The 23,140-nt window shown below is 42.8% G+C and overlaps 1 protein-coding gene across 1 annotated transcript in view; it reads left to right on the top strand.

The window, feature by feature from the left end:
* HERPUD2 (HERPUD family member 2) overlaps nt 1–23,140 on the top strand; it is a 146,786-nt gene that overhangs the window by 63,012 nt on the left and 60,634 nt on the right. The window contains exon 3 of the mRNA XM_008261633.4: nt 1,149–1,277. The gene's annotated coding sequence lies outside the window, so the exon portion shown is untranslated. The remainder of the gene's footprint in view (nt 1–1,148; nt 1,278–23,140) is intronic.

The raw sequence follows: 23,140 nt of genomic DNA, 5'->3' as shown, positions 1-23,140 counted from the left end.
GAAATTCATAGTTTTTTTCGAAATGCACATTTTTCACAAACTTTTTGAAGACCTCTTATGTGCATGGATTTTTAATTTTTTTTGCATCAAACAAGCTTATTTTTTCACTCTGTTTTCCATGACTTCTTCAAGTATCTTCCTGTGTACAGGGAGGTACAGCTGCTTTGTATATCCTGGAGGAACACTGAGGTGCTTGGTGGAAGGTGGATGTAATTCTGTTATTTTAACATTGGAATTGGAGGTGTGTGAAGAGCTCCTGTACCTCCTCACCAGCTTCTCTGATGTCACCTTTCTGAAGCTTTTTCTGTCTGCCTCTCTGTACTCACTTCCCTCAGCAATGACTCCCTTTCTCTTCTTTGCCACTGATATTACAAGGGTCTTCCAAAATTCATGAAAAATGTGTGTTATGAAAACGCTATGCATGGATTTCAAAAATATTTGCACCAAAACAAGCTCACCTTTTAGTCCCATTTTCCCCACAAATGTTTTGGTGTACCCTTGTATATATACCACATTGCATCATCAGCATTTGTATTCACTTCCGGATCCCTGAGAAGCTTTGACTTCCTAGAGGTGCATGGCTTATTCATTAGTGTATCTCATGTTTCCTTGTGTCTGACACATGCCTGAGATGAATGGGAGACTCCAAAATCGTGCTGGAGACAATGAAAACCAGACTCTAGAGGCCAAGGGGAGTGTCCACAAAAAGACATTCTTTGGTGAACACTTCATAAGGCATGCTGGGTGCTCGGCCCTGTCTCCCGACAGAGCTTACTGCTGCAGTCGCTTCTGGAGCTCCTTGTGCCTTGTTATACTTTCTCTGCGAAGGCTCAGTGACTCACAACAGGAAGAGGAGGCATTGGTGCCAAACTGTCCCCTAACACCTCCTCCAACAACTGCCCCCTCTCCCATGGCTTTGGGCTCTTCAGATCACTTCTCTGGGTTTCAGTTCCTTATTTTGTAGAAGTCGTGAGCTAAGTTTCCTTCAAGCTCTAAAATCTGGGTTTTTGGTCCCACTCCTAGGCAGTTGTCAGCCCTTCCCTCTTGCCACTCTCAGCAGAGCAGTCAGGCCTGCTTCCTGAGCAACAAGGCCGGCATCCCTCAAACTCCTGGGCTGCTGTGCTGTGACAAGACTCTCTTTTTGCTAGGAGTGTGTTCCTCTGGCAAGCTTCTGCCTTCTGTTGCCTTCCTCGGGGCTTTCCTGCTGTACCCTTGATTCTGCGGATCAAGCCTGCTCTCCATGGCCATTGTAACCAGATTCTCTCTCTATCAAAACGGTAAGTGATACATTTAGAATGCTGCATATGCCATGATGCCATTTATGTATTTTATTTTAAACTACAGACGCTGGCCTTTGTCTGTTTGCTGTCAGATCTATTTCAGACCATCCTCTATTCTGGGCTTTGCCTCCTTGGAAACTGTATTTCTGGGGCTTATTTGCAGACCTGAACATAGAGATCCATGGGTGGACACTGAGGAATGGGAATAGGGGAGAAACCAGGTGATCTCTCCCTTTCTCCCTGCTTCAAATGGTGTCTGGCAGCATTTGTCTCTGGCCTCTGCCAGAGATCCTCTGCCTTCACAGTTTTAACTTTAGCCTGGGAAAGCTGCCATGATTCCAGAGTCTTCCAGGTGACTCTGGCTTCCCAGCTCTAATAACACTGCTTCCCCTTCATCCCTGTTGCCCTAGCATTGATAGTGGCTTCTCACCATTCTGTTTGGCCTCTCAACTCTTCCATCACCTGTATTCAATTCTCTCTGCAATATCTTGCATGACGTCTGCCTTGTGATTGCATTCTGATGAAAGCACTCTAAATTAATGTCTATTTCATGCATATTATGCATGTATGAGAATATATGCTCAGTAATACATGAAAACATGCAGAATATCTGGAAGTTCACACATGAAACTGTGGTTTAATGACTGGAGTGGGATTAGTGTGGAGTTGTGAAGGGAGACTGCAACTTGAGGGAAATGTAGTAGCCATCTTGGAACTGTACCTATGGAATGCATAAAATCTGTTCTTTCTATATTAATAAAAATTTTTTTAAAAAGAATAAAAGTTCATGACACAGATGCAAATAAGTTTTACTGCAGCATGTTTTACATACATAAAACCATAAATTTTATGTGTGTATATATATGAGCTGTTTGATTTTTACAATGAGCATGTATTTACATATTACCCATAAAATAGTTCAAAAACATTAACAGGAGGAGTAACACACAAATACTTTATCCTAAAACGTGAGCCATGAAGAGAAAGCTTTGCAGTGATGCTAACATTTATTTGTTCAAGTTTTACTACACAGTGTGCCAGGCACTATGTTGAGCCCATGAGATCCATCACTGAGCAGTATGAGCATGATACCTGCCAAATTATCTGCAGTAATTAAATGCAAAATTATGCCTGTATTTATTCATCATAAGTGTTGTAAAGAAGTAAAGAGGGCAACTAAAGGCCTAGCCTAGTCAAGGCAGGCTTCCCTGAAGAAGTGACTTACCAGCTAAGACGCAAAGGATGAGTAAAGAAAGCAGGAATGGGGACCGGCACTGTGGTGCACTTGGTTAATCCTCTGCCTGCGACGCCGGCATCCCATATGGGCACCGGTTCTAGTCCCGGTTGCCCCTCTTCCAATCCAGCTCTCTGTTGTGGCCTGGGAAAGCAGTGGAAGATGGCCCAAATGTTTGGGCCCCTGTACCAGCGTGGGAGACCCAGAGGAAGCTCCTGGATCCTGGCTTCGGATCGGCACAGCTCTGGCTGTTGCGGCCATCTGGGGAGTGAACCAACGGAAAGAAGACTTTTCTTTCTGTCTCTCCCTCTCACTGTCTGTAGTTCTACCTGTCAAATAAATAAATAAAATCTTAAAAAAAAAAAAAAGCATGAATGCTGGGGGGAAATGGACAGAGAGTAGGAGGTAGTCAAGTCAGGCTGCCACTGGTTTGCTTCCCTGGCTCCTGTTCCCAGGGAAATGGCCCTAACAAGACCCAGTGAATTGAATGTGTTTTCATGGGAACCCAGGGCAGGTGCCAGTTGATTGAAAGTGTTAGAGATTCTGGGGGAGTTGTCTTCTAGTGCTGGACCCAAGCGGCTCTCATCTGTGGAGAGGAAGCCTCCACCTCCGCTCTGTGTTGACAAGGCTGCTGCGGAGGTGGTTCAAAAGCTAAGGATCCCCTGTGATCAGTAGTGGTGTCAAAGGTACCTACATCCATCAACTTTCTCATCTTTTAATGGGGATAGCTGACACTTTCTCAGTGTTAAGTAGAGTAGCATGTAAATATTCAAGTCATACCATTGGTCCAGCTTTTAACCATATTTCCACTCCTAAGGTCTCCTTGAAAAGAAAGGCTGAAACCTGTGGGAGAAAAACTATCCATAGTGCAAGTTCCATTCTTCCCAAGTTTGATATGTATTTTTTCTTTTTGCATCGCCTATTTCGATTTTTTCACTTGTGTCTCAATTTTTTCAATTCCTAGACAATTTGGCAATGGCTATAATTGTATAATATAACTCACCTAACTCCTTATTTTATAGTAAGCCACCAATCTTTCCATGAAAGTAGGTTACTTTTAAAGTAATCCATTAATTGCAATTACAGTGTAGTTATAACATGTCCAAGTCTTTCCAGACTGTAAAATCAGGTTATATTCCTTTTTGATGTCCAAATTATAAAGGTACAGGCTCTCAGCTTGACCCCTGTGTCCTTGAGCTATTTCTGGATATGTCATTCATGCTTACAAAACAGCTGTTGTAATTGCACACATCCACCTGGTCCTTTCTCTCTTGCTGTGGCTCCTCCAGGCCTGCTTCCTGCAGGGCCACTTGGAAATCTTCATTGCTACTACTGCTCACCATGAAAGCAGCACTGACTAAGCCAAGAACATGGTCCTGCCCAGCACTGCCAAGCCTGCCAAGCCTGCCAGGCTAGCTAGCCCTTTGTTTGTCAGAGCAAGGTGGGGTTTTGTATGTAGGCAGGGAAATTGACCTCTTCCTCTCAGCTCTGAGCTACGCTTTGTCACCTGGGATCTGAAGCATGATGCTGAGGCCTTAGAATCATGAGTTTCTTCTTCTTTTTTTTTTTTTTTTAAGTTTTTAAGCTTTTTATTCAGTGAGAGAAATGCACAGGAAAGTGAGGGCTTTATTTAGTGGAGAAAGAGAAGTCTAGAAACTAAGTTGAGTCCATACCAGGCAGAGAGCAGGCCAGGAGTGAGCCATGCGGAGCAAGCATGCAGGCAGGAAAGCAGAGAGCATTGGCTCAAAGGCCACACACCTGCGGGGCACCAAGGAAAACAAAGGCAATAAGGGGCGAGAGTTTCTTGTGGATGGTTTCTCCACTTTTTGGCTTTCACTCACCTAACCGTTGGGGTTTAAAACCAAGTCCAAAGAGTTAAGTGGGAGAAGAACTCATACCAACCCTCAAAACTCCTTCTCTTGGTTCTTAACCATCCCAGCCACTATGCAGGTTCTATTCCCCAATTCACAAATTTCGCAACCAAATCAAAAGAGGCAAAACAGATACTCTGGTGTTTGTGGGTGTGGTGGTTGCTCTGATGAGTGTTTATACTAACAGCCTAAAATTAGGCTCAGCTGGCCCAAGTAGATTTTACATAGTGCTTAATAGTTTTAATTTACTCCAACAACTGGAATACCTGGTATAAAATAGATTCTGAAGGGGAATACAACACATCACAATGTCTCCCCCTAGAAACACTGAGCCCACCTGCACATTTATATCAAATAATTCACAAGTGCCACACAGGTGAGCACCTGTGCATTATGGGAAGCCAGCAACAGTTCCTCTCCATATCCTGTTTGAGACTGGGCTGTGGGTGTAGCTGTGGTTTAAGAGTAAGGCCTGTGGTTTCACAAAGTTCTTGCCTCTGTGAGGCCTGGTTTTGCCTCAAAATAGAACTTGTCCTGTTTCCTGATGAAGCGAGCAATACTGAGAATGGGTCATGGTGGGGAACTGACCTCTTAAGACATTTATCATTCTTTCATTTAACATTCACTGTGTCCCCTCCTATTAGGGAGTTGGGGGAATAATTTTTTTAACAGTATAAGCATTCTCTTTAGAAGTATACAGTGAAGAAAGTGATTATTTAGCAAGTACTCAGGCAGGTACTATTTTATTTTTAAATATTTATTTATTTATTTGAAAGACAGAGCGATAGAGAGGCAGAGACAGAGAGAGAGAGATCTTCCATCCACTGGATCACTCCCAAAATGGCCACAGTGGCTGGAGCTGAACTGATCTGAAGCCAGGAGCTTCTTCTGGGTCTCCCACGTGGGTGCAGGGGCCCAAGGACTTGGGCTATCTTTTACTGCTTTGCCAGGTCATAGCAGAGAGCTGGAACAGCGGGGTCTTGAACCTGTACCCATATGGGATGCCAGCACTGCAGGCAGCAGCTTTACCTGCTACACCACAGCGCCGGCCCCAAGACTCTATTTTATTTAAATTTGACATAGATTCTCTTGCTCAGTCCTCACATAAGGTAGAAGATTTTATTAATTCTATCACTTTTATTAATGAGGAAACTGAAAGCTAGTGACTTGGTCAGGGACACAATCAAATGAGGATTTAGACCCTGACAGCCAGGTTCCCAAACCTTCCCTTTTATCTACTGCTGTCCCCTTCACCTACTACTGGAAATCCTAGGACTGGAATCAGCATGGTTGGGTCCCTGCCACCCATCCAGGAGACCAAGACTGAGTTCTGGTCTCCTGACTTCAGTCTGGCCCAGTCTTGGCTATTGCAGATATTTGGGGAGTAGACGAGCAGCTGGGCCATCTCTTTGTCTCTCTGCCTTTCAAATGAAATTTGATAAATAAATAATTAATTAAAAAAAAAAAACTAGGACTGTGTCAAATAAATAAATATTTTAGGGGCTGGCGCAGCGGCTCAATAGGCTAATCCTCCACCTAGCAGCGCCGGCACACCGGGTTCTAGTTCCGGTCGGGGCGCTGGATTCTATCCTGGTTGCCCCTCTTCCAGGCCAGCTCTCTGCTATGGCCCGGGAGTGCAGTGGAGGATGGCCCAAGTGCTTGGGCCCTGCACCCCATGGGAGACCAGGATAAGTACCTGGCTCCTGCCTTCGGATCAGCGCGGTGCACCGGCCGCAGCGCGCCAGCCATGGCGGCCATTGGAGGGTGAACCAACGGCAAAGGAAGATCTTTCTCTCTGTCTCTCTCACTATCCACTCTGCCTGTCAAAAAAAAAAAAAAAAAAAAAAAAAAAAAAAAAAAAAAAATTTAGGACCAGCTCAGTTAATCAGAGTGTCCCCAGCTAAAGACTCTGAGTTGGTGAAAAATGACTTCTTCAGGGTTGGCACTGTGGTGCAGTGGGTTAAAGCCCTGGCCTGTAGTGCTGGCATCCCATATGGGCTCTGATTCTGATCCAGCTCTCTGCTATGGCCTGGGAAAGCAGTGGAAGGCAGCCTAAGTCCTTGTGCCCCTGCATCCACGTGGGAGCCTCGGAAGAAGCTCCTGGTTCCTGGCTTCCGACTGAGGCAGCTCAGGCCGTTGCAGCTATCTGGGGAGTGAACCAGAGGATGGAAGACCTCTCTCTCTCTCTGTCTCTCTGCCTCTGCCTCTCTGTAACTCTGACTTTCAAGTAAACAAATAAAATCTTAATAAGAAAAAAAAAAAAAAAAAAAAGTAGGGCCCTGGCCCCACAGGATTGATGTCCTTTTAAGAAGAGACAGCAGGGAGCGCACACCCCTCTGTGTCTGAGAAGCACAGAGGAAAGGCCATGAAAGCATAGTGAGAAGGCAGCCATGACACACAAATGCAGAGTCCTCACCAGACACCAGCTCTGCGGACATCTTGATCTTAGAATTTGATCTGGACCCAGTGTCCAGAACTGTGAGACAAATGTATCTGCTATGTAAGCCACCTAGTCTTGGAATTTGGTCGTGGCAGCACAAGCTGGCTAAGGCACTACCTTTGTAGGGTTGTTGAAGGATTGAATCCACACGCCCGAAGAGCTTTACATACTACCTGGCCCACGAGAAGCTCTATGTAAGGGTCAGATATGTGGACTTGGGGTTTAAAAACCAGTAATATGTGCACAGTGTGGCATGCATAATTGTTCATGTGGACACTGACTTTTGAAAAACATATTTGAGAAACTAATTTTAAAGCAAATGGGGAGACATTTTCCTTCTCAAATCAATAGTCAATTCAGCTGGAAAAAGGTAAACATGTCCACCCAAGTTAGGGCTGACATCTCCTAACTTCCTCCTCCTCTCCTCAAAACTGGGGATTCATATCAGTTTATAAAAAGTGAACTCTCCTTCCTCCCCCACTCCCCGCCAAATAAAACCTCAAACCAACAATAAGCAAATTGTCACTGGGGCAAAAGAAGACAGAACAGGAAATGTCTCTAGAGATAAAGGAAGCCTGTAAAACACAGATGATGACTGTAATTTTAGGAAATGAATGACATCAAGCTGAACTCTTACTTAAAAATAGTAAAGGCCAGAAAGCATAAATGTTAGTCTTTAAATGATGTGTGTTTTCCCTTTTAATGGATCCAATTTATACATATCTGGATCCTTTACATCCTTTTGGGTAGAGCTTTACACTTTTAAAAGGCATTTCCCAAGCTGCTTCTCTCTTAATCCTTAACACAGCTTTGATTAAGTAAGTAAGTGAATGAACACAAGAACAAATGAAGTAAGCATCTAGGCAATCAGTCACTGCAGGGTTAAGATAGGCCCTGCCCTAGAGGAACTGTCAGTGCAGGAACCTCGGGGTTTTCTGGCGGGGACTGCATCCCGCAGCTGGGAGGGGCCACAGGCTCCTGGATGGTTCCCCTTCCCTCCCTCTGGCCAGTCCCCACCAGAACTGGTGATAAAATCCTTCTTGGTTTTCTAACAGGGTATGTCAGCACTGTGCTGAGTAGGATGACAGAAACTGGGAAGCATCATTGTATAAGATGGATTCTTTCGTAGTACATCACCTGTCATGCAATAAGGTTGCGATTTTGTAATGAATTCCATGAAATCTCATGGGCTTTACTGGGGGACAGTTACAAAGCAAGAATCAACAGGAAAAGAAGAGCTAAGGTTGTCTGCTGGTCATGCTGTGAGTGGGTGGTGCAGCGGAGGGAACTTACCCCCTTGTTGCCCTCCTTAGAGGGCAAGAGTGAGTGGGCAGATAATCCAGACTTCTTGAGTAACATCCAGGCTAGGGTTAGATACCAGCTTTTTGCAGTTGACTGGGAAAGTCAGGTGCCCAGCACTTGAAGACCTTGTGGTTTATGGAAGGGAGAAACTGGTCTCATGAGCAGTTTGGGTGCAGGCTCTCCTATCAGGAGGAAAATGGGACCCAGGTCCCGGCTGGCTTCCTGTCCACTGAGGTTAATTGTTGACAGTCCTGATGGTGGCACCTCGAGTCTTACTCATCTTTGTATCCCCAGCAGTTGGCTCAAAGCCTTGTGCATGAGAGGTGCACCAGCCGTGCCTGATTGTCGAATGAAGGAATATACTTTTGTGCCAGGTGAAAACAAATGATTTTGTTCTTGCTGGTGCAGTGAGAGCAGGGCCAGTTACCCACACTGTTGCCTGCATTTCTTGGATCCGTGGAAGTCGGTATATGTACATTCTGCCTCTGTTTTGGAAAAACCTCTCTAAAGATTCCAGAACCCCATGAGAAGGCTCCCTGGCTTGAGCAAGATCTACTTCTGTTGAATTTCAACCGTGTCCTCACAGCTCTGGCAAATAAAGAGAACGTCTGGGCCTCATCATAGCAGCACTCAGATACTTGGGGAATGAAGGTTCTGCAGGCAGTGGCAACTCTGGGATTTCCACAGCTGCCCCTTGAGCCATCCTTTTAAACCTCAGTTCTTTGAATTAGACACAGAGTATAATGGGAAGTTAGCCGCTGTTTATAATTCTTTTCATGAACACAGTTTGAAAAATAACATGGCTTAAACAGTTTTCTTTAGGGCAGTGTTTCTAATCTCATCTCCACTGCTTTTAAGATGATTTCCCCTACAGAACCCCTGTTATGGAAGATTTTGTTTATAAACAAACATTTTTGTTAAATCATAATGAACTGAACTTCCCAAGAGGAGACCAAGGAGTTGAGACATTCTTTCTAACTAAAAGTCACCCTTGAGGTTGTATTTTGGGTAAACAATTTCTTTTAACCTTCCTGAGAAACTGAAAATAAGTGGAGGAATTCTCATCCTCTGTCTGCTCCCGCCCCCTCAGACACTTGTCATTACTTCTCACAGCTGCTGAGATCCTGGGTATCCTGGCTGGAAACTAGCTCCCAGGGGGGACCAGGCAGATAGAATAAAATTAGCAGGAACCTTGGCCTCTCCTAGGTCTTCTGCTATTAATGTATCTTCCCAGTACTCTTCTGATTACTGGTGCTCCCCTGGGGCAGTTCTTCCGGCCCCAAGCTCTCCCCATCCAGAGACAGCCCCAAGCTTGCTGTTGAGACGACATCAAAAGACATAACTAGCAGCTTGGCACAACTTACTCCTCTTTCTCCTAAGGAACCGTCCCTTGAGAAGGAGAAAAAGTCTCTTGTCTTCTCTGAAAGAATCTCTCCAGCTTGATTTTGCTTGATTTGTGGTACAAAGCTGTCACTCTAGGACGGATAAAGATTCTCAAGCAAGAGCACAGCAACACATTCATTAACACTCACTATTTTCTAAAGGAAAAGGGAATATTTTATTACCTTCATACCTTGCCATAGAACTTTTATGGTAAGAAACAGTAGAATAAATTGGAGTTTAAATCTGACCTTGGCTGGTGTCAGAATAGAGAGAATCTGGTACTTCTTAATTTCCCATACAAGCTCCCAGTGTTCCAGGAAGCGGTTTGCTCAAGTTTCTTTTATCCATTTAGCTCCCCTGAATGCCTGGCTTCAGTGGCTGGGCACTGCTGCCAAGGATCCTGCTGGTGCATTCAGCTGCCATTCAAGGAAGCAGCGCTCCACGCCGCCTCACATTTGGAAGTTTGTCTTACAGCATAAAACAGGTGGAAGGACATTCTGCCTTTAGAGTTCTGCTGGCATGCCTTGCTACTTCTGTTCCCAATGCCAAGAATGACAAAAATCTTTTGTATATATTTGGGGGTGGGAAAGACCAGATATGACTGTGAACAGCAGTTAACTCACTGTTCAGACCAGATTCCCACGGCAGCTGTTTTAACTCAGGCAGCAATAACTCCAGCTAACACATGGCCTTGTTGCTAGGATGAATTGATAGCAACTTTGGACAAATCATTTTAGAGATTATGCTCCCCTGATATTGTTGTGTCTACTATGGATAAACTTAAAGATAACCAAATATTTGCTAGTATCATAACAAGGAAGTTTGATGAGCATATTAATCAACTCCCATCTACACTTCCATTCCATTCTAAACATTTGCTTTCAGTGGAGTCACTAATTATCTGTTAGCAAAAATTTGCACTGACACGAGATTTGCAGTCTGTAGTTACAGTTGAGACAGGATTACCTTTTAATGTGCTGACACAATGTTACTTAAACAAATTAGTCACCTTTAGAATAGAATTACATATTCACATATTCAAACTTGTGAACTTGCCAATTTTTTTAAAAAAAAGATTTATTTACTTATTTGAGAGCCAGAGAGAGAGAGAGAGAACGAGAGAGAGAGAGAGAGAGAGAGAGAGGTCTTCCATCCATTGGTTCACTCCCTAATTGGCCACAATGGCCAGAGCTGAACCGATCTGAAGCCAGGAACCAGGAGTTTCCTCCAGGTCTTACCATGCGCATGTAGGGGCCCAAGCACTTGGGCCATCTTCTACTGCTTTCCCAGGCCATAGCAGAGAGCTGGATTAGAAGTGGAGCAGCCAGGTCTTGAACCGGCGCCCATATGGGATGCTGACACTTCAGGTGGCAGCTTTACCCGCTATACCACAGCGTTGGCCCTGAATTGTTGTTAACCAAAGACTTCAACTCATGCTTAACTTTTAGTCTTGACCTATATGTATACACACATGAGTAATCTTTCTTATTTATTTTTATTCATTTCCATTCTATTTGAAAGGCAGAGAGAGAGAGAGACAGACAGACAGACATATGGAGAGGGAGGGCCTTCCACCCACTGTTCAATCCCAAAATACTACCAATAGCCTATGCTGGGCCAGACTGAAGCCCAGAGCCCAGAACTTACTCCAGGTCTCCTATGTAGGTGGCATGGACCCAGATACTTGAGTCATCACCTCCTGCCTCCCAGGGTGTGTATCAGCAAGAAGGTGGATCAGCAGTTGGGTAGCTTGGACTTGAACCAGGCTTTATGATATGGGATGTGGGTGTCTCAAGTGATGACTTAACCACTGTACTACACACTCACATTTCTTTTCATTTTATGTATGAAGCAAAAGATTACGTTAGTATTCATATGGTAGTTCTTTACAATAAATTAAATTTATACTTCAGTGGAAGATAAAAATGTGACTAACTTAATTATTCCTGGAAAGTGAATCTTTAACAAAAAGGTAAAAATATATGAATCTCAATACTGCCAGTTAAATGTTCTCAAGATTTCTCAGTTAATGTGTATAAGTTTTTTCAAAGGTAATTTATTATTTTTATTTATTTGAAAGGCAGGGTAACAAAGAGAAAGAGACAGAGTAAGAGAGAGAGAGAGGGAGAAGGGAAGGGAGAGGGAGAAAGAGGGAGAGAGAGAGAGATTTTATATCTGATGTTCACTCCCCAGATGCCCTAAACAGCCAGGGCTGGGCCAGCCCAAAGCCAGGATCCAGAAACTCCATCTGGGTCTCCCATGTGGACAGCAGGACCCAAGTATTTGAGCCATCACCTGCTGCCCTCTGGGGTGCATGCTGGCAGGAAGCTGGACCAGAAGTAGAGGCAGGACACAGCCAGGCACTTGGATATAGGATCACCAGCTGCTGCTTAAGCCACTCCACAACAATGCCTGCCCAGGGCACTCATTTTTTTTTTTTTTTTTTTTTTTTTTGACAGGCAGAGTGGATGGTGAGAGAGAGAAACAGAGAGAAAGGTCTTCCTTTGCCGTTGGTTCACACTCCAATGGCCGCCGCGGCTGGCGCGCTGCGGCCGGTGTACCGCGCTGATCCGATGGCAGGAGCCAGGTACTTCTCCTGGTCTCCCATGGGGTGCAGGGCTCAAGTACTTGGGCCATCCTCCACTGCACTCCCGGGCCATAGCAGAGAGCTGGCCTGGAAGAGGGGCAACCGGGACAGACTCCGGCGCCCCGACCAGGACTAGAACCCGGTGTGCTGGCGCCGCAAGGCAGAGGATTAGCCTAGTGAGCCACGGTGCCGGCCAGGGCACTCATTTTTAAAGAATAGTTCCATGGGCTTGCTTTCATCCTTTCCTATTTCTTGAAAATGTCCACAGCAAAATTAAGGGAAGCAGTTGTCTACATCCCAGAATGATCTTAGCATGGGCATTACTGATAACAGTTAATGATCCTGTATCCCCAGCAAAGCATAAAGTTAACATTAGCTTTGGCTTATGTTAACTTACAGTTTAGTTTGGTTATTTGATTGCTTCTGGAAAGCTGGACACCCTGTAATAGCCGTCTGGCTTGCTCTATCTCTTTGTATCCTGACTTCTACCTTGGCTTGCCTACCATGCCTCTTCTTTCTCTCTCTTATAATTGCCTCCACTGTAGCCTCTGATGTTGTACTAGCCAATCCAGTCTGTCCTGCCTGGCAGCTCACTCACCTGTGCCCACCTCCTCCAAGTTACTGAACAGGCCCAGCAGCCTCTGCCACTTCCTCTGTCCCTGTCCTAACTGATCTCTCACAATCTCCTGTGGTGTCTTCATCTGCCATCACATTTTACTACCTATCAAGGCCCCAGATCTCCAACATGCTTGCTTTCTACCTCTCTTGACAGTTCTTGGTTCAGCTTCTGGTACTACCATGCACAAACGTATTAGTAAGGCCAAACCATAAGGTAAATTCACAACTCTACCTCACTTATTTTGCTTCTTTCTCTGATCCGCTGAGAACTGATCTTCCTGGTGTTCTAGGCTTGGCTTTCTCCTCTGCCAGTCTTCTTGGGGAATTCTTTACCCCCACCTGCCTTTGTAGGGTGAGGTGCACCCTATCTGTTCCTGCTTTTGGAACTTACAGTAGTAGTGATAGCTTCCACTTCCAGATGCCTTCTTTTTTTCTTTTCATTTTTTATCACCATTTATTTTTAAAAAGCTTTATATATAATATATATATAATTATATAATGTCAGTTGCCTTTTTTAAAATTTTTTTTTTTTTTTGCCAGGCAGAGTTAGACAGTGAGAGAGAGAAACAGAGAGAGAGTTATAGACAGTGAGAGACAGAGAGAAAGGTCTTCCTTCTGTTGGTTCACTCTCCTAATGGCCGCTATGGCCGGTGGCCACTGGAGGGTGAACCAACGGCAAAAAGGAAGACCTTTTTCTCTGTCTCTCTCTCTCTCATTGTCTACTCTGCCTGTCAAAAAAAAAAAAAAAAAAAAAAAAAAAGAAAAGAAAAGAAAAGAAAGAACTGTGGACAGGAATTGGCAGGAATGGGAGGATGAGGGAGGAGAGGGGAGGTTCTATCTCTTGTGTCACTCTTAAATTTCCAGGGTTACAAGGAAGGCTTTTTAAAATTATACTTAGTTATTTTTCATACTGATGGTTATTTATTTCTATGACCGGAAATTCAAAACTCCTCTAAAATGACTTATTTTTTTCTGACAAATGGTTAAGGTAGAATTCTGCAGATTGCTGCTTTCATTAGAGAGCACCATCCTTGTAATTAAAGGGCTCATGAGTGATACAAGAAACTGCCGAATCACCTGCAAGTGATTCTGACACAAGGTGCCCACCCCAGTTATCCTTACACTAATTTGTCTGCCCAGCATCCCTACAGATATTTTTCTGATTCTGTATGCTCTAATGGACCATGAGTGGATCCTGTTTCCCCACAGGGCAATGTCATAATCAGGGAAGGTGTCAGCACCACAGACTCCAATAAATAAATTATAGATGTGAACAAATGTGGGATGAAGACAAAATTATAACCATATGTAAAATTACAACTACATAATTATAACTATACACAAAATTATAAGTAAACAGTACTTTAAATAAATATACTCTATATCCTAAAACTAAGTTATTAATACATTCTACATTTTCCTTGTGAAAATATCATCGTGAACATTTTGTACAGAAAATTAACTTCTTCTCAAAGGTATCACCCAATGGGACCAGCACTGTGGCACAGTGGGTTCAGCTGCTGCCTTTGACATCAGCAACCCATATCAGAGTGCTGGTTTGAGTCCCAGCTGCTCCACTTCCAATCCAGCTCCCTGCTAATTTGCCTGGGAAAACAGTGGATGATTACTCAAGTGTTTGACTCCCTGCCACCATGTGGAAGACCCAGATAGAGTTTCAGGCTCCTGGCTTCAGCCTGGCCCAGACCCAGCCATTGCTGCCGTTTGGGGATGAATCAGCAGATGGAAGATCTCTTTCTCCCTTTGGCTCTCCCTTTCTTTCTGTCACTCTGCCTTTGAAACAAATAAATCTTTTTTCATAAAAGATAAGACCTAAAAAATTCAGCCTTTATAATATTTAATTAAGTCACAGATCATTGAAAATTAGCACCAAGAGCATCTAGTCCAACTGATTCACTAAAAATTATTTATTTTCTTATTTGAGAAGCAGAGGGACATATAAACAATATGACAGAGCTCCCATTCACTGGTTCACTCCTCAAGTGCCTGCAACACCCAGGGCTGGACCAATCTGCTATGGGCAGCAAGGAACTTGATCTGGGTTTTCCACATGGGTGGTAGGAACCCAACTACTTGAACCACCACTGCTGCCTCCCAGGATCTGCATTAGTAGGAAGCTGGAGTCAGGAGCTGGAGCCAGGAATCAAACCTAGGTACTCTTTTTTTTTTTTTTTTTAAACCCAAATAGGTCAATTTTAATTAGTTCTTCTATGTACACATTTATCTACTACTGAAAATTGAAACAGCACAAAATTTCCTTTTATTGTAATTCAAACATTTGAAAACCAGAACATCTAATTATCTGTCCTAATTATGCTCTAGACAAAACATCCAATGTTTTCTTTACATTCCTTTCCCACAAGTCACTTTGCACAGCTCTTGGTGCTGTTTCATCTCATTGCCTTTAGTCTTCTGAAACACATGGGAATACATGGAACTTATTGGTTTCTCTGAGTCAAACCAGAAAGACAAAAAAACTGAATGATATTGAAAGTCATTCAAATACATTCAAACTACAGATTCCATATAAATCACTGGTACCGAGGTAGGAAGAGAAAGAATTACAACTAATATCATAGGTCATCAAAATTATTGGTATACAAGTCTATCTTAGCATAGTGTTCTACTGTATAAAATTACTAGCAAGAACAGTAAAATAGAGATTATGCTTAAATTGACTCTTTGTCGTAATCCATTCCTATTCTAGCATTCTCCGATGGATCCCATCCATGAGCTAGGCAGTAACTGCAGCAACATTTGAATGGCTCACTTCTTGATTCACTCTTAACTTCGTTAGGATCATCTCTGCTTTGTTTTTTAACCTGTGAATACTGGTACGTTAGGAAGAATCTCAGTTTGGCCAGTCGCTCTCTCCGCTCAGATAATATTGTCCTTATGCCTCTCCTCCTCTGGGGCCTCTGGAATACCATCTTGACAACTCTGTCAGACTGTCCAGGTGGCACTTCCGGTGCAGGGGAAGTTTTTGTGGCTGAAGGGTTGAGTGTCAATTTGCTGAGGTTCTTTGTTAACATTTCTGAATCCTGAGAATTTTTTCCCATGGAAATCCAAAAAGATTCTGCGGATAAGGTTGGGTCAGGCTTTTCTGGTGAGTCCATAGCAGTTTGGCGACAGCTCCTCGGTGTTTAGCTCTCAGGTAAAGGAGTGCTGGGCTCTCTGGTTACTCCAAGGTAGCCCGAAGAGAACTAGAGAGACAGAAAGCGCAGCCTCCAACAGAGAGGTAAAACGAGCCACCAAACCTAGGTACTCTTAACTGCTAGGCTAAACACCTGCTGCCTGATTCATTTTTTTTTTAATGTGAAGTTTTTTTTTTTTTTAAGATTTTAATTTATTTATTTGAGAGGTAGAGCCACAGACATAGAGAGGGAGAAACATAGAGAAAGGTCTTCCATCTGCTGGTTCTCACCCCAACTGGCCACAACTTCAGGAGCTGGGCTGATCAGAAGTCAAGAGCCAGGAGCTTCCTTCGAGTCCCCCATGTGGGTGCAGGAGCCCAAGCACTTGGGCCATCTTCTACTGCTTTCCCAGGCCATAGGCAGAGTGTTGGATCAGAAGAGGAGCAGCCGGGACATGAACTGGCGCCCATAGGGGATGCTGGTGCTGCAGGAGGAGGCCTAGCCTATTATGCCACAGCGCCGGTAGCTGCCTGATTCATTTTACAGATGAGAATATTAAAAGTCCAGGGAAGTTAAATAAATTGTTGGAGGTAGCAGTGTCAGGACTAGACTACAGGACCACTAAATCTTAGGTACCAGTTCTTTACCTCTTATCTCACAGCCTAACAATATAGTGATGCATTTACTGGTCTTTATAACTTGAATAGCACTGATGTTTAACAACTGTATGTTAATGTCTGAAATATGTCCTTCTTTTTAATCAGGTATTATTGGGATTACCATTATGGCTATGGTTCAAAAAATTGTTTGCAATTCTTCACTGTCTCCACTAGATGGTAAAATTTTGTGTGGCCAGACTGTCTAGTGAGTAAGCAACAGCACATAAAACTGAGCTTAGCAACTAAATTCAAACAAAGGAAGATTTATGGTGGATGTAGTGAATTGGGTAAATCTTAAAAATACAATGTTAAATAAGAAAAGCAAATTGCAGAAGGCTATATAGAATATGGTACAATTTTTATAAAAGATTAAACATCCATCGGTATGAATTTTGTTTATGAATACATACATATATTGTCAAACTATAAGAAGCTGCATGGGATGATACACATGGAATTCATGGTACTAGTACCTCCAAGGAAGGAAAATGGAGAAGGGGTTGGGAGAGATGGTATCAGGGCTTTCACCTATGTTTGATGTATTTTGAAATGCTTAAAAAATATTCTAGATAAAGAGCTCAGGTGAATATGGGAAATACTGGGGCCAGCATTAATCCACGGCTTGCAACACAGGGCTTACTTATTGGAGCACTGGTTTGAGTTCTGCTGTTCTGTTTCTGATTCAGCTTCCTGTTAATGCACCTTGGAAGGCAGTGGATGATGGCTCAGGTACTTGAGTTCCTGCTACCCTCAGGGGAGTTCCAGAGTCCTGGTTTCAGCCTGACCTAGAGCTGGCTGTTCAGCCTTTCAGGGAGCGAATCACCGAGTGGAAGGAATCTCTGTCTGTGTCTCTCCCACTTTCTCAGATGCCCTGCTTTCCAAATAATAAGTGAAAAATCTTTTTTATTATTTTTTTAAAGATTTATTTTATTTATTTTAAAGGCAGAGTTAGAGAGGTAGAGCCAGAGAGAGAGAGAGAGAGAGAGAGAGATATTCCATCCACTGGTTCACTCCCCAAATGACTGCAACGGCCAGAGCTGAGCTGATTGGAAGCCAGGAGCCAGGAGCTTCTTCAGGGTCTCCCACATGAGCGCAGGGGCCCAACGACTTGGGCCATTTTCTACTGCTTTCCCAGGCCATAGCAGAGAGCTGGATCGGAAGTGGAGCAATGCTGGGACTAGAACTGGCGCCCATATGGGAGGCGGCGATGAAGGCCGCAGCTTTAACCCACTGTGCCACAGCGCTGGCCCTGTGAAAAATCTTTAAACTTTTTTTTTTTTTTGGACAGGCAGAGCTAGACAGTGAGAGAGAGAGACAGAAAGGTCTTCCTTCTGTTGGTTCACTCCCCCAATGGCCGCTACGGCCGGCGCGTTGCGCCAATCCAAAGCCAGGAGCCAGGTGCTTCCACCTGGTCTCCCATGCAGGTGCAAGGCCCAAGGACCTGGGCCATCCTCCACTGCCTTCCTGGGCCACAGCAGAGAGCTGGACTGGAAGAGGAGCAACCGAGACAGAACCCAGCACCCAAACCGGGACTTGAACCCAGGGTTCTGGCGCTGCAGGAGGAGGATTAGCCTAGTGAGCCGCAGTGCCAGCCACTTATTTTTTAAATATGGAAAACTGTTAAGATATGACTTAGCTGAATGACAAGTACCTGCATGTTCATTTTATTCTTCATGCTATTCTGTGTTCTAGGAAACTTAATGGTTAAAATGAAAAGAAAGAATGGTGGGATCACGTTGCAGTAGGAGGGAACTGCCTAGTTGCAAAAATTCACTAGACATTTAACAACATTTAGATACACATTTGACCCCATTCAAGGCCTGCATAACCTAAATACAAGCTGATGTCTCATGAGATCCAGTCATCGCATAGAATGTCATTCGGCAAAGCATAAATCTGGTTTCAGGAGAGTTTGTAGATAATGAGGCCTCCAAAGTGGGTGTGGCTGCTGCCATTTGGCTCTCACACTCTGGAAATTATTCTTGTTTTTGAGAGGGATAGAAGTTTTCTCCTTTCCCAAAGGGAGAACATACTGCATTCATGTCAAATTATAACCTTTTTTCTCCTTGAGTTATTTTATTATAAGATCATAGGATCTGAACATGGTAGCTTGAAGTACAGCCAGGATGACATGTGTGATATCCCAGAGAGGAGGTTGGATCTACCCTAAGGCCATGTGATATGACTGGAGCTTTTTGGGGTTGTGTGTGTTTCTGTCTTCTCTGGCGAGGGTGGTAGTTGATTCACCTTCTTTCTCCAATCAGCCTATCAGATTCCTTAGTCCTCTCCTATTGTGTCTGCAGAGAACTCTGTGAGTCACCTAATATAAAATTTTTCTGGGCTGGCATTGTGGTGTAGCAGGTAAAGTTGCTGCCTGCAACACCGGTGTCCCATATGGGTGCTGATGCGAGTCCCAGCTGTTCCATATCCTATCCAGCTCCCTTCGAATGTGCCTAGGAAAGCAGTGGAGGATAGCCCAACTGCTTGGGCCCCTGCACCCATGTGGGATACCCAGAAGGAGCTCTTGTCTCCTGGCTTTGGCCTGGTTCAGCTCTGGCTTTTGGGGCTATTTGAGGGGGTAAATCAGTGGATGGAAGATCTCTCTCTTTCTCTCCCTCTCTCTTTCTGTAACTCTGCCTTGCAAATAAATAAATCTTTTTAAAAAATTTCTTTCTCCAAACTTAGGACCCAAGATCCTTTACTACTTCTTTCCCTTCATCTATTTGAATATATAAAAAATGATATATTTTCTGACTCTTGACTGTATCTTTTCTTGATAAGGTGAACTTGATATTTAATTCTACTTTCTCACTTGGAGTTTTTTTCATCTACACCAAGTTCTGTGTTAAGCTACTCTATATAGTTTGTAGAGTCAAAGTATGTTCTCTAATTTCACTGCTGCTTGAATTCAAGTTTTATCATCTGATTCCACTGTTCATTAATTCCTTCAGGCAGCTAAGTGATGTAGCCAACATTAAATTACTGTGAATAGTAGTTAAAGTTTTCAGTTGTATTCCTTTTTAGGGACACTTTAAACTCTGAACAATTTATGTTGAATTCCTGAAATTCCTTTCCTCTGATGGAATGATTCAGGACTAAAGTAGAATTCTTAAGACCACAAGTTTCATTCAAAAAGTATCTATTCACCTAGCAAATGAAAGGAGACTGCAAAGGAGACACAGAGGTGGAGATGGATGGGACATTGAAAGAAACTAAGAATCCTTAAGGAAAAGTGATAGGTTGGGAGCAGAAAAATTAAAGTGAAAGAGGATGGGATGTAGAAAAAAATTATCCTAAACACGCAGATTGCAAGCTTAGGAGCATCTAGAAATGTGAATTGGAGTTACGTTTCTAAATTAAGAACAGTCTCCATGTTTAGATCTGTGATCTTGAGGAGAGTTAGCCTTAAAATCCCCTCACCCAGAGAGGCTCATTCCCCATCCAGGGGCGATCCCTCTTCCTTAACAGACACAGTGACATTTCTTGGAGGCAGAGGCTCCCAGCAATGTAGTTTTCTACTCTTTCAAAAGGAGAATTTACCATATTCAGGTCTAGTGGTAACTTTTCTTATTTTCACTTGAGTTGTTCTATGCTAGACTCTGAAAATGGTAGCTATGAAAATATCCAAGATGTCTCAGATGAAGAATAATTGTTTCTGATTTTAAAAAATTGGAGGAGCAAATGATGGGGGATTAAGGAAAAAATAAAGGTTTCCCTTTCTCTGCTTGGCTAATCAAATACCCAAGTTATCAAAAAACGCAAGAGAATATTGCATACACGAGCAGAACTGTTTCTAAATAAAAATGACGGGCGTGTAACTGCTGCATCAGTTCCTAATCAGGCATTCTGTAAATAAAGCCTGGCTCTTCTGTTATCATTGGAAACTTCCATCAGAGATAGTGCATGGTGTGAGACAGTGGAGACACCCAGTGGCTAGCGTGGTTAGCCGCAGTCGCTGTGCATTCCACAGTGCATTTTATCTGCTTCCTGTTTTCCATGTGTGTATTTCCTTTTGAGAGTATGACATTAAGTACTTCTAAGTAGAAATGTAAAAATGTCATAGTAAATGTGAAATTCATGACTTGAATATCACTCACAAATTAGGCCTTAGGCTAACGATGAATTTGTGAACAGGCAACCTTTTAAAAAAGAATAAAAGAAAAATATTCAATTCCGACTAATGTGTTTTTCAAAATGATAGTTCTTTAAAACAGAAAGGCATGTCACTTTTTCTAATGTATGTATATTTTAAGATAGTTTTGATTTAGGAAAGGATTCTGAATATATACTAACGCTTAAAACTTGAAATTAAAACTTAAAACTTGAAAATATCTGACCACACCCAAATTGTCAACAAATAAAATACACTAACATTTCAACATGTAAGGCTGTGAAGAGAACTGATTGTCCTTGTAAAATGTATATTCTATTTTAAAAAGTAAAAAGGAAATAACACTGAGAAATGATGCCAAGACTTCTGTCGAGTAGAAGAGCAAATGAGTCTTAAAATTTTTTTTAAAAATTGTTTTTTCCTTGTCAGAACAGTAAAATAAGGTTATTTAGAAAAATTAGGAAAATAAACAAAAAGAAGTAAGCTCCCCACTATGGTTTCACTCAACATTATTAACATTTTGTATTTCCAAACATTTTCTTTATAAATGGATTATATAACTGTATAAATGAAAAGGGATTTTATTGAACACAGTTTTATCAACTTATTTTTCTTTCATGTTATAAGCAACTTCTACTTCGGTGTATGTACACACCTCATTGTGTGTACATGGTATACTTTACTTAACCAAACTATTACTGTTGGATATTCTTGTTTTCAAATTATGCTATTATAATCAATGCTCTAACATCATTATTTACACCCTTTTTAAACTTAGGAAGAACTATTTCAAGTGCATAATAGAACATAAACTTTAAAGTAGTTTTTTAATTGTGAAATATAATGTGGAGAAAAGTATATGCAACTTAGATATAAGCTTTTTTTTAAGATATGAGCTTTAACAAACACCCATAAGCAATAATGTATCTACCACTGAGATCACAAAATTGAGTATTATTGGCCCTCCAGAATATATCTCATGCCTTCTTGATTATAGTCCTCCTCCCCTTTTTTAAAAATAAACTTTTGTTAATTTATTTTCTTTATTTGGAAGACTGAGAGTCAGACAGAGAAAGAGAGCTCTCGTCTCATTGGCTCACTCCCAATATACTCACAGCAACCAGAGCTTGGGCAGGTTGAAGCTAGCAGCTGGGAAAGCAGTCCAAGTCTCCCTTGTCAGTGGCAGGGAAGCAGCTTGCCATCTCCTGCTACCTCCTAGGGTGCCCATTAGCAGGAAGCTGGATTTGAGAATGGAGATGGAACAAGAACCCAAGCACTCCAGATGGGATGCAGGCATCCCAAGCAGTATCTTAACCACTATGCCAAATGCCAGCTCTTCTTTTTTTAAAAATTTATTTATATATTTGAAAGTTTCTCTCTCTCTCTCTCTCTCTCGAGAGAGAGAGAGAGCATGAGCGAGCAAGCTATTCTGTCATTTCATTCACTAACTGGTTCGCTCTCCAAATGGCAACAAAGGCCAGGGCTGGGCCAGACTGAAGCCAGAGGTCAAGAATTCCATCTGAGTTTCCCATGTGGGTGGCAGGGGCCCAAGCACCTGAGCCATCTTCTGTTGCTTTCCCAGGTGCATTAGCAAGGAGCTGGATTAGAAGCAGATAAGCTGGGACTCAAACTGACCCCCATATGGTATGCTATGAAAGTGTCACAGGTGGTGGCTTAACCCACTCTACCACAATTCCAACACTTTCAGCTCCTCTTTTAAGAGTGTGATATGCATTATGAATTGTTCCCCAGAAATTTGTTACTCATATACACTCCTGCAACCACTAAATAGGTGTTCATTTTAGAGAATGATTGTAAAGTAACTGTAATCCATTGTAATCAATAGAAAAAACTGAATCAAGTTATGTTCAATGTTGCATTGGAAGTGCTAAACTAGTACCTTTATTTCTAAATAGTATTTGAAAATGTAATTTAGTTTGGATTTCAGTTCACTGTGCCTGTGTTATTTAGTACACTAGTAGGTGTTTTTGATCTACAGTGACCAGTAAGGGAAGCTCCACCCACCCAAGTATGAGTATAAAAATATTTTATCCCTGAAGTATTATGCTATGAGCTGCAATTTGGGGTGACAGTGAGTAAAGGATGGTTATGTTAAGTAAAGAATGACTTTCATAGACACAAAAGGAAAGCTACAGCGCAGCTGGTTAAAACCCTGGCCTGAAGCGCCTGCATCCCATATGGGCGCCAGTTTTAGTCCTGGCTGCCCCTCTTCTGATCCAGCTCTCTGCTATGGCCTGGGAAAGCAGTAGAAGATGGCCCAAGTCCTTGGGAGACCCGGAAGAAGCTCCTGGCTCCTGGCTTCGGATCGGCGCAGCTCTGGCCTTTGCAGCCAATTGGGGAGTGAACTAGCAGATGGAAGACCTCTCTCTCTGTCTCTACCTCTCTCTGTAACTCTGTCTTTCAAATAAATAAAATAAATCTTAAAAAAAGCTATAAGCATATAACAATTGGTAGAGATTCCAGTCATATGGGCAATAAAAAT

Source organism: Oryctolagus cuniculus, chromosome 16 (genome assembly GCF_964237555.1).
Source record: "Oryctolagus cuniculus chromosome 16, mOryCun1.1, whole genome shotgun sequence".
Classification (NCBI taxonomy): Eukaryota; Metazoa; Chordata; class Mammalia; order Lagomorpha; family Leporidae; genus Oryctolagus; species Oryctolagus cuniculus.
This window is presented reverse-complemented; position numbering and strand designations above follow the sequence as displayed.